Genomic DNA, 9,170 nt, shown 5'->3' on the forward strand with positions numbered 1-9,170 from the left:
CCACCCAATAACCTTTTGAGTGTGCTAGCCCTACCATGGCCAATCACCTCTACCATAGCATTAAAATTTGGGGAGTCATCTTCAACAATGGGCATTACCATAGTAGAGGCTAAAGAAAACGCCATTTGTGTCTTTCTAAATGACCAACATAAAAGGGAGCTTATATGGATGTGAAATAAAGAGTTATAGACTAAAGACAATGGATATTATCATAGAAGTGGTTGAACTAGCCATTGTTGGCACATCCTTGAAGGGTCAACGCAAAAGGGAATTAATATGGTTGCACAATAATGGCGAGTACACTAAACTAACCATCCCCTCCACTGCTCAAAAATCCTTGAAAATAATACAAAGTGGGCATATAACCCTTTACCAGATAAAGTGGCTTGTAGACTAGCTCATCCAAGCTACTCACAATATGAGACAAAAATATGTTGAGTGGGAAAAGGTGATAATCAAGTTTTGCCAATAAGAATAATAAAAAATTGATCACCTTTGTGTTGAACTCAAAAAAGTGTACAAGTCAGAAACACTTCATATGTATCAAAGTCGCCACATGACAAGAATTTATCTTCTTAGCACAACATCATGTGCTCCTTCAACATCTCCCTCATCGAAGCATAGAAGAAGGTCGTTGATGCAATCCAATGGATAGTTGAGCTCATGAATCGGCCCCATGTTGTCATGACACGAGCCAAGATTCAATAGTTCAACTCACCATTGCAGAAGCTCCTCTCAAGATGCTTGCTATGAAGCTCTATGAGGCCAAGGAATGTAGCAAGGCCTCCAAAGTACATGTCCATCTAGAAGATGATGTCATTGTGCTAGACATCACTACAATTATTAGCGAACATACACATGTTGCAAGTCAAACCTTTAGAACCACTACATATGGTTTAAGGCCAAAAAAGAAAAAGGCATGAGAGGCATTTATAAAACAAAAAATGTTGGGGCAACACACCTCGTTGGCCCAAGACTGAGTTGTTATTATGGACCACCAACTCATGTGGGCGATGGACCTCCTGTAGAGATCCATTACGGAAACTCTAGCCACTTCCAAAAATGTTGATGTGGTAGAGCAAAACATTGTCACCACTTAAACCAAAGCCAACGCAATGGACATTATAGTAACATAACTAGAAAAATAATTAGCCACAATTTAGATTGCATCCAACCATTGGGAGAATAAACCATGATGCAAAGTTGAGAGTAAAACACTTTCCATGCTATTCTGCAAGGAATAACAACATTTTAGTTTGGTGACAAATGAGTTTGTCATTGACCAACAACATTAATTGAACTCCAAAAATTGTCACGAGTACAAACAAGGACACTTAGATATATTATAATATTAATCAATAGTTTATTTCTATTTGTAAATTTTTATATTATAAACATACTTCTTCTCCTTAATACTTATAATAAAAATTTCTTTTTCCTATTTTCCTTCTTGATTCAATATTGTTTTTGGCTTCAACCATTGTCTACTTCAAACAAAATTCTCACCTCTAAAAAAAGTCAACGTAGTTGAAGTCATTGTGGACCATACTTGCAAGTCTAAGAACATGACAGATATGGAAACATTGCAACCGCAAAATCTTCCAAGGGAAACCCATCCCGCCAATAGAGGTAATCATGGAACTTTGGGACTTTTATAGATGTATCCCCCATATATGCTACGTGTGAAAAGGCCAAAACTAGTCTTCCACTTAGTTGTGTGTGGAGAGTTTGGTGTGCGTGTGAGCGAGTGTGTGAGAGACTTCTTCCTCTCTATTGTTTTTCCCCCCCTCTCTCTCTATTGCAGAGATTCACTACCTTTCCGCTCTGTTGTAACCTCCACCCTCCTGTTGTATAGAGTGTCGTCTATTGACCCCTTCTTCGTCCTTGTTGTCCTTGCATTACGATTAAGAGTAGAACAAAACAATTCTCCCTTGGTTCTCTACTCTACCTACTCGTAATACGGATCACCTCATCGCCTTCTCATCGCCTTCCGTGGTGGGTCAAATGAAGATTTTCAAGGTGAAACATGCAGCCTTCATTTTGAAATGGAGTGGAATGTCAATGTTGCGATTGCAAGGCGTCAATATACAATGGTGCTATCTCCCACCGAAATGGCTCTTCCCACCGAGGACTACCCTCATGCGACATTCCCTCACCATCCTTGGATTGTAGAAGGATCCCTCCAGGCTTCACGTTTTTAGAGTTAATCAAAGCCAAGGAGCTCTATATGAAGCGTGGCCCTTGTACATATGATATCTCTTGTATTTCTTCCTAACTAATGGGTAGCATATTTTTTTGGAAAAATAAAAAAATAAAAAAATTATCACTTCCTCCATTCAAAGAATCTTCAATAGCTTTCCTTGTAACGATCGAGTATGCAAAAATACATGCACAAATTGTCAAAGGTTGAGTGCTTTACAACTACATTTGTGGCAATAGGGCACGAGCATTAGAGGCCTCTTGGTTGGTTGCAACACATGAATGTTGATGTCAAATTATATATGTTCTCCAACTAGATAGTCAACAAAATGTGCAATGTATAGCACTTGACCTTGTACTTTCCTAGCTCAAGCCCTGTTTAGCTTGCCTATACATGACATACATTGAGCCAAAAATAAGTCTTTTAGGTAATACGTTGACCTCCTAATCTTGTTTAGTATCTGACTTTGTTGCACTGTCTATTCTATAGTCAAGCTTACAAGATAACCATTTTCATTATAAAATTGAATTATAACAGCTTGTCAAACTTTGAAAAATGTATTTTAAGATCAAGACATAGTGAGAAATTGATATATTTATATCTATGTATGTAATACATATTTAACCTTCATGACTGTCAAATTATGGATAGACAGTTAAGAGTGAGAGAATTAATATGAATTATTGTATAAATACTTTGATTTTTTTAACTTAAAGAATAAAATTATTGATAAAAAACTTTGGTTAGCTATCATTAATTGTGAGAATGATTTCTAAACATATGGGAAACTTGTTAGTAAGACAAACTTTAAAATAAAAAAGTAAAGAGATTATGAGAAATCCTTCTTGCATATCTCCTTTGGATCCACCAATATAACAAGTAGGTGTTAATGGTACGACACTTGTTAGTGGTTGCACTAGAAGGATCTATACAAATTTTACTTGATATGTTTGAGAAGTTCAAATATCAGTATTTTATTCAGAATTTATATGAAATATATAGCATCCATGTAGTCAAATCGTTCTTTGAGAAACAAGAGGATTGGAAGATACTTAACACAAAGTCTCAAGGTATAGGCATCGACTAAATACTATGGGTGAGAAAAAAAGAAGACATGATGTTGAAACAACTAAACCATTCTTAAGGGAACTGAGTGACATAGCAGATATTAGGCTGACGCATAACATGTTGTAACATTTTCAATAGAATATCTACTTTCGTAATGGCAATGGCACACTTTATGGGATACTTTAGAAAAGAAAGCCTAATGTCACGATCCTTGAATTATATGATAGTTGTCTTTGCTACTTTCATGTGGACGATTGGTTGTGAAAAAAGCTAGATGCCAAAACCATAGAAATGAATTTTTCTAGGAGATTGATACAACAAAAAAATGTAAAGATAATACGATCAAAAGTTTATTCCATGATGTGAATGAACCGTATTACTGTCGAACATTGGGAATCGTGAAAACCAACTTTCAAAAGAACATGAGTCGTCGACATCAAAATGTTAGAACAAACACACAAAAATAATCAACAAGGCATTCCATGTCAAAGCACAATAGAGAATAATTCTCTTTATAGTAGTATATACATCATGTATAAGATAATAAGCATGCTCGCCAACTACAACATGACTACTTGTAGGTTCATATGCTCAAATTTTTCCTCGGTTTAAACATATTGTAGGTTCAATTCTTGTTCAATGGTTTCGATATTTTGTCTGCTATAAAATTTCTTCATGGTTTCTATGGGCACTACTTGTTTATTCCTAATAATATTTCTTTTCAATTCACATTGGTCTACCAAGGGTCGAAAAATACCATTCTCTTTAGCAAGTAATAACCAATGTTAATCATGTGAAGTTCATGCCCAAATCATGTACGATTAAAAATGTAAAACAACTAATAAGTGACTTTTGATACATTTTTAAGTCAACATTTATGTGTATGTAAAAAGATTAAAAAAACTCAACATTCTTGCTATGAGAATACAAATGATTTTGTGAATGCATTATAGAAGGAGAGCTCACAACTACTGTTCATGCCTAAATATAGGAAATGTTTTGGTTGTAAGGGCTTAAAAGAGCCGGAAGAAAAGAAGATTGGCCCAAGTGTTTTGGGTTCTAAGACTTTTCATGAAAATCACACCTACATAATATATTTGCTTGAGAAATGTCATGTTCAAACATATGCCATGTATAAATTGGTAAAATGTGGAGAATGAAATTCCAAAACACTATAATAGGATGGAGATAATCCTACTATACTATGTGTTTAAAACAATGTGAGTCATTATGGGAGAAAATGGAACCCCCATAGAACTTGTTATCCCCTTGGCTAGAATATGGACATACATGTATGTATGTATGTAATAATGTATGTATGGGGTGTAGGCATGTGTATTCAATGTAATTTGTATGTAGTATACATGAACATATGGAATCATTGGAAAGTATCGAAATATATTCATATTTGATCATCCAAGACTCTAAACACTTAAACTCTTCGACCTTATGTGCACGAGCATCGATAAAACACCCTTCAACGCTTGGCATGGGTAGATTCAATAGAGGTGCATGTCACATCCTTGACATTAGAATATGCCATTTGATTCCATCATACTCTAGAACTTTCCAAGAGTGCCAAAACAATAACTTGACCATACCAAATACCAACACAATAATGTGCTCTGACATTTGGAGCTAAGTTGACAATCCCAACTGAGAAGAATCAAATTCAAATTTCTTTCTACTATTCAAAGCAACAAGAAGAACAAATTAACAACTAATTTTCTCGATCGGCGCCATCAAATGTGGTATTGGAATGGTGAAATCATATGGTTTAGTTGGATTATCAAACCCAAAAGAAAATGGTATCCTATTAAAGCAATCTCCAAGGACTTGAATGTTGTTGTCAGTGCCAAAGCAAAGACATGATAGATGTCATGGGATGTAGTTTGGTGTCATGTCTTGTTGAAGACAAGCTCAATACAGCTACAAGCAAGGACTTAGGATCCCATGCAATTTTTTGAAAGCTAAACAGATGTGAACATACATACATATATTGTTATGAGATAGTATTCAATATTCCATTGTACTCAAAAATCTTTGGAACTTTGTGTGTGTGTATTCTGCATGCTAATTAGCGTTGGAAGTTATTATTCCAAGGTCTTTGTGTGCTATCTTAATCTTCATGACTTTGTACACGTTGTGAGAGCATTCTATGTGCGTTGAAGTTTTTCCAGCCTTTGGTCTTTTCTAACATTGGAGTGTTGAGCTAGACACTTGAAACCTCCTACATAGCATTAGAGCAAGGTCTAGTGAAGACCTAACGTAAAACTTATTTCTGAAGAAAAGGTTGAGGAAGAACTTGAATAGGGAATGCTTGAGCCATGTTTGTTACTCGAAAGGATTCAGCAAGTTTCGAAGGCTACAAAATGAGTGTAGACATGCATGTCAAGATCTTAGTTGTTGTAAACACTATAACAGTTTTCATCGTAAACCAATTAGTGAACTGGCTAATGTAATAGAGAAAGACCCAAAAGAACCCATTGGAAGTGGGCTACTTGCATAAGAACTTGAAGAAAGAATTACTTGTAGGATTGAGATTTAATCTAAAGAAAACCAAACTTATGGAGTATATATAATTTCCTTCGTAGGCTTAAACATACAAAGGAGTTGAAATGAACTAAGATACATAAAACTCTCACACTTACAAAAAAGTAACATAAAAACAACTTTCATGCCTTGTAGTTTTAAGATGCAAAGATTCATTAACGGAAAGGAGTCTTGGATTATATACAAAAGTGAACATGAAAACCCTCTTAAGTCTAGGAAGAGATGCCATATGTAGCATAAGTGATGGCACATTGAGAATGGGTCCAACCATGGAAACAAAGTCATGCATTTGATGAGCATGAGAATTCAAGACTCAATGGTTGGCCATATCATAATGCAAAGTTGCCGAAAGACTCATGAACTAATAATCTTGTGAATTTATTTTCAACCAACAACATAGCTTGTAAGTTAATAGTTAAACACAAAGCTATATATAAAAGAGAAGAGCACACCCATTAATGATTTATGAAGATAAAGAGTATCAATTTGTGATTTTGCTCACGTCAATTGACATCAACTTAGAGGATGACTAGTGAAGTACCAAAGATTCCTTTGAGAGAAAGACACAAGAGAAGAGTATGGCTACATGTCTACAAACCCATTGACGATTTGATGCGAGGGCAATATAACGATACTTGGAATATTAGAGCAAGTCCTTCTCTAAGGAAGGACGAGAAGTATGGTGAAAGAGACTACGAACACACAAGCGAGGGGACCAAGTGTGTGTGTGTGTGTGTGTGTGTGTGTGTGTGTGAGAGAGAGAGAGAGAGAGAGAGAGAGAGAGAGAGAGAGAGAGAGTCCACTAGCATAGATGGATGTAGTTCAGTTGGTAAGGCCAATGCAGACTAGGCGGTCATGGGTTCAACCCCTACATTCCACAGTGGCATCTAGAGAATTAAGAGTATATGAAGTACATAATAGAGAGGCGAGGAAGTTGGGTTTCAAACCCATGACGCAGTGATTGTAGTGTTAACAATTTAACACTAGGGTAAGTAATTATGAGGAAAAACGAAGAGAGAGTCCACCATAATGGAAAGAGGACATAGGCAATGCGACGAGTGTAAGGTGTATACAAAGAGAGATAGATTGAGATATATATATGGATGGATGTATAGATTTTATTATCGTCTTCGGAGGTCAAATATGACCAATGAGACCAAAACTATTACATTTCACGTAATACATGTGGACTTGAGTAGCGGCTCTCTATGTTCAAGAACTTGACCCATGAATGTTGCGAACGGAGAGTGCAAGTCGTGACCTCTGAGAGAAATTTGTGCAAAAGGATTGAGGGTTTGGTTTCGAAGGCGTGTGGAAATCATAGACGAATTATGATGAAAGGCCAAGAGTGCATCGCATCGCAAAGTGTGATACTGAGACTCCCGAACTTGATTCAGGCAGAGACAGACAGATAGAGAAAATGTGTGTGTGTGTGTACAATCGACTGCTCTCTCATTGCTTAGGGCCTAGTGCACCCTGTGTGTGTCTCAGATCGCAATGCGAGCTGCATCGCATGGGCTCATGGATGGACAGGGAACCCTAAACCCTAAACCCTAAACCAGAGAAACCACAGATGGATGGCCATATTTATACAATCAGGTAGTGAGTCATGGATGAGGCCAAGAGAGACTAGTCAATGAGAGAGAGAGAGAGAGAGAGAGAGAGAGAGAGAAAATCTCTTCATATGTATGTATGTATGTATGTATGTATGTATGTATATCCTTCTCACATAAGGGCTCTCTGTTTCTCTCTCTCTCTCTCTCTCTCTCTCTCTGTATGTTCCTGTTCTTAAACTTTAGGGCAGAGCAATTTAAGGCTGTGGATTGATTAGGTTCACACGAAATTTAGGGTTTCTAACCTTCTTATCTCTCCTCTCTTCTTCTTCTTCTTCTTCTATCTGGACAGGAAAAAATTTGGTCTGTTTTCCACCCGCTCTGCTCTCTGAGACCATCAATTGGGAAGCCTTTCCTGCTTCCGGAAGAGATTAGGGCTTTTTCTTTTTGTTGTTGTTTACTCCTGCTTAACCGACATAGCTAGGGCGTCTTCTTTGCGTCCCAGGAATTTTAGGGTTTCTGCTTCAGAGGAGATTAGGGGGTGTTTCTGCTTCAGAGAAATTTAGACTGCTCTTTTTTTATTTATTTCAGATTCTTCTGATACACATAAAATCAGTAGCACATCAGATTCTTGAAGGATTCAGGGGTTTTCATCTGCCAAGTAATAGCTGTACAAATCAGGGTTCCAACCTAGGAAGGAATAAGCAGGAAACCGTTGGACTGTATCTAAAATCCAGAGTTTGCTTGTACGGCTCGTGTCAGAGATCTTGTGTCAGAGATCGAGAGAGAAATGGCGATGCTGAAGAAGGGATTATCGTATAGGAGGCAAGGGTCGTCAGGGCTGATATGGGCGGACAACATGATAGTGGCCGACGATGGAACCCTAATTCTAAACAGACATAATAATGCAAGCAATAACCTGAATGTACATGGAGAGGGAGGATTCACAAAGACATCTGCAGCCCGAGGTTCGGAGGCATCAGAATTGTCGCAGATGATGATGATGAGCCGGAGCAAAAGCGTGGGAAGCAATAGTTCCATGGCAGCATCTGAGGCAATGTCTTCTTCAGCCCCAGTTCCTGTTCCAGCTCCGGCTATGGCTGCACCCCCTACCCCGACCACAGCTCCGGCTCGACATAAATCAAGCTTCCGAGTCATGAAATGGCTGAAGAAAGCCATCACTAAGATCAGAAGGTAGACCTGTCTCTCTTTCCATTGCTCCATGCTTCCATCACTCCCCCCTCTGTTTCCTTTTTTTTTTGTTCGATCTAACCCTCAATTGGGCATCCCGAGTTCGAATCGGATTTTCATCATCACAACTTGATCCAAATCATGGGCATGTTATAATCCTCGATGGATGGATATTCATCTCCGAATTGATCCATGATCCAAACCCGGCCTTTTGCTCTGCTCTCAAAGAGTGGCTTAATCCCAAGAGTATAGCATGTCGGAACTTTTTGTTGTACAAAAAGAAAACACCTGCTTGCTTGTTCTGGCTACATACCGCCAGGATAAGATCTGGACTTTATTATTCTATCCTTCTTGTTTTTGTCTCTTATTCTGTTGAAATAGCACATGTAATAATATAATAGGCTTCAAGAACATAGGGTGTGTTAAGGTTTTCTTTTATTTGCTGTTCTGATCTTCATCGAAATGATATGGTGATGAATTTATGTAGAAGGAATGCCGATTCAGTCTTTCTTCTATTTTGATTCCCATAAAATCATAAGAAAAGTATCATAAGCGCCGGTATACTTAATCTTTCACTCAAAAGATCTGAGAAATCGCTAGCCTAA

Source organism: Azolla caroliniana, unplaced genomic scaffold (genome assembly GCF_043228905.1).
Source record: "Azolla caroliniana isolate FFs.n. ecotype wild unplaced genomic scaffold, voAzoCaro1.0.p SCAF_17, whole genome shotgun sequence".
Lineage (NCBI taxonomy): Eukaryota > Viridiplantae > Streptophyta > Polypodiopsida > Salviniales > Salviniaceae > Azolla > Azolla caroliniana.